The sequence below is a fragment of the Canis aureus genome, chromosome 5 (assembly GCF_053574225.1).
Source record: "Canis aureus isolate CA01 chromosome 5, VMU_Caureus_v.1.0, whole genome shotgun sequence".
Lineage (NCBI taxonomy): Eukaryota > Metazoa > Chordata > Mammalia > Carnivora > Canidae > Canis > Canis aureus.
This window is the reverse complement of record NC_135615.1, coordinates 32,836,653-32,840,370: the sequence shown is the minus strand read 5'-3', so window position 1 is coordinate 32,840,370 and position 3,718 is coordinate 32,836,653.

Sequence of the window (3,718 nt, the reverse complement as noted above, 5' to 3'; positions counted from 1 at the left end):
TGTCTGCAGCACCCACTCAAACCAATGATGCTGTTGGGGACAGGAGGTAGCACAGGTGATGTAGGCCCGGGACAGGGGCTCCGGCCAGCTGATCATTAGTTGGGGACCTTGAGTGCTTTGCCTTATGAGTGTGTTGCCTCAAACAGGGACTGTGGAATAAAATGGGGGGGGGCATTAAGCACAGCCTATATGTTAAACACGGAGCTCGGTGCAAGGCACGGGCCCTGCTAGAATTATAGGGTTTCCCCGGAAGACAGCTGGTCCGTCCGTTTGGAGATAAGAAGCGAGTGTCCCGCACGGGAGCCCAGGGGGGCAGACCTGGGCAGGAAGGTGCCCCCCAAGTGCCCTGGTCCCGCACTGGAGATGCTTCATGGCAGAAGCCGACTGTCCCGTGGATCCGCACAGCATCAGCTCGGGGTCGTGGCTGGCACATGGCTTGTGGATCCAAGAGCAGCTTTTTTTTTTTTTCCCCCATAATCTGTTTTCCTGTTTCTGGGCTAATTTTAACTTCCCGATGGTATGAGATTTGCAGACTATTTCGCTGATTTATTTATTTTTTTTAAATTTTTATTCATTTATGATAGTTACAGAGAGAGAGAGAGAGAGAGGCAGAGACACAGGCAGAGGGAGAAGCAGGCTCCATGCACCGGGAGCCTGATGTGGGATTCGATCCCGGGTCTCCAGGATCGCGCCCTGGGCCAAAGGCAGGCACCAAACCGCTGCGCCACCCAGGGATCCCTATTTCGCTGATTTAAAAGCAGACGCACATGGGATGCCTGGGTGGCTCAACGGTTGAGCGTCGGTCTTCAGCTCAGGGCATGATCCTGGGATCCCGGATTGAGTCCCACATCGGGATCCCCGCATGGAGCCTGCTCCTCCCTCTATGTCTCTGCCTCTCTCTCTGTGTCTCTCATGAATAAATAAATAAATCTTAAGAAAAATAAAATAAAAAGTAAAAAAAATAAAAAAACAGACGCACACCTTTAGCACACGAGTTTAGGGGCACCTGGAACCTCCCTCCTGACCTTGCCTGTCCAGAAAGCTGATCTAGAACAGACAAACAAAACCCCGAGTCATTTTCTGAGCATCTGCTGTGTGCCAGGCACCGCACACATCGATGAAAACTTAGGGTCTGGTTTGGAAGGGACGAAAACTGCCCGATGAATGTTGATCACCCGTCGTACCCGGAGTCCCCGGGCTGTCACCTCTCGCGGGGGCGCGTCAGCCGGGGTTCTGCACACACACAGGGCCCCGGACGTGCTCTCGGGCACAGGGCAGCTTCTCCCCCTTCACCCTGTTGCTCCGCTGGGTCCTCAACTGATTGAGGCCGGGGTGCGGACGACCTGTTCCACTTCACCTCCCACCCCAACGTCTTCCAGAAACATCCTCGTGGACAGCCCTGGGGTAACGCCGAGCAGCCCCCAGGCATCCTGCGGCCCAGGCCCACGGCCCAGGCCTGCTGACATGTGGACTCGCTGCCACAGGTGCCCGCAAGGGGCAAACGGCTCCCCGGCCCAGGGCTGCTCTTCTCCTTCCACTCGTTGGGAAAACTGGCCGGGAGCCCCTGGAGCCCCGAGCTCCGGGCCCGCGCACTGTTGGCCGTCGGGGGAGCACCAGGTCTCAGAGCACGCTCGGCGGGGGGTGGGGGTCGGGGGTCGGGGCTGGGGCAGGGGACCGTCCTCTGCAGGCCCTCGGGAGGGAGTCCGCAGCCGCCTCGCCCTCACGGCCAAGCGTGAAAGCAGCTCTGAGCCCCAGCAGGGCTCCGGTCAGGACGGGGGCTTGTCACCCGCCGCCCTCCTCCCCCCCCCCCAACCCCTCAGCAGGGGCTGGAGCTCCTGGGCTTCAGCAGCGACGCCTCGTGGTTCTGGAAGGCCCGGCGGACACTCCTGCACCTGCCCCCCACCTGCATCCTCACCCCCGAGGACAAGGAGCCAGCCTCCGCTGCGGCGGGCGCCCCTCCAGTCTGTCCCTGCACGGCGGCTTCCGGAAGGTTGTCCTCCTCTAGGATCATCCTTGAGGCCAGGGTATCTAGCAAGCAGCACAGCGTGGTGGCCCCGGGTCCTGCTCACACGCACAGGGCCCGGTCTCGGGGGGGCGTGCTCGGCTGGGAGTTTGCCTTTCACTGTCTGGGTTTGGGGGAGCTGGGGAGCCATGGGTGGAGGTGGGGTCACCGGGCAGCAGGAGGCTATTGTAGGGGCTTCGGAGCAGCTGCTGTTTACCAACCAGTGAGAAGGTATTTCTGTATTCTGGAAGGTTCCAACCCTTCTGGGAGGTGGAGGCCACTGGAGCCCTGCCCGTCTGTCTCCCCAGCTGGGCCACCTGCCCTCCCGGCCCACCCTGCTGTCCACATAGTGGCTTGCATTGGCCTGTGCCCAGCTCAGCGACGAATCCCCTCCTGCCTCCTTCTCTGGGCCTCCTGAGCCCCCCGGGTCACCTCACAAACCTGTAGGTGTCCCCTTCTCCCTGGGGTCCCTCTCTGCTGCCCCGGGCTGGGTGCCACCTTGTGTCTCCGAGTCTGGGCCAGGGTGGTGAGCTGAGCCTGGCTCCCACACCCCTATACACTGTGAATTACACGCGGGCAGGGACATGACTCCGAGATCCCAGACTGGAATGGGGTCCCGGTGACGTTCAGGGCAAGGGGTCAGGTCAGAGTCGGGATGAGCTGTAGGGTCCCGGTGTCGTTCAGGGCAGGGGGTCAGGTCAGAGTTGGGGTGAGCCGTGGGGTCCCGGTGTCATTCCAGGGCAGGGTGGGCCACCCCACACACCCCACACAGGCCTCTAAACATGGGCTTTGCTCATGACTCCTTGGGGCCTATAAGATGCATCAGTTCTGGTGCCACAACTTCCTGCTTAATGCCTAAAGCAGCACCACGTCAACACCAAGTATGTCCTTTATTTTCTGCATCTGTGTGTGTGTCTACGTGTGTCATTGTGTACGTGTGTCTACACTTGTGTGTGTGTGTGTCTGCATGATGTGTCTGTGTGTCTGCATGATGTGTCTGTGTGTCTGTATGTGTGTCTGCATGTGTGTTCCTCCAGGGCCTCCGGCTGCCCGTCTCTGCGTGCAGAGGGCTCCCCAGAGTGCGCGCGGCAGGCCGGGCCGACCTCCCGGAGAAACCGGGCCAGGGCTCTGCTTTTTGTTTTCCTCACTTTGCAGATGATTAACTATGCATTTCAAATTCCAGTGAGTAATGACCGTGGAAAGCAGAGCCAAGTCGACGTGGGCCACCTGACCTCAATCCTTTCCTCCTTTTTCTTTTCAAAAATGCTAGTAAAAGTCTATTTGTGACCAGAGAGAAGAGGCTTTGGGGAGGGGTCGGGGGAACAGAAATAAAACCTAATGTAAGGGCCAAGTGCTTAGGCCAAAAAGTGATGTAAATTAGCTCGAGTTTGGTCATTCTGAAGCCAAGTCCCAGACTCATCCTTCATCGCAGCTCCGCGCCGCGGGTTCCAGCGTAATAAAGCAGGGTTTCCAGCCGTCTGTCTCTGACATGTTTATGGGCTCCTGGTGCACTGTCCCTCTCGGCGTCTCCGAGCTCTGGTTGGCTGCATCCACGGCAAAGCCAAGCAAGGGCTGGAGTTCTTTGGAACTAGAGCTACTCTAACTTGACCTCCGCCACGTTGGGCTAAGGCCTACCCAGAGCTGGCTACAGGAACTGCGTGGCTTGAAAATGCAGACCTCTTGGTGGAGAGAGGCCGACGGGGCTGTGGGACTGCC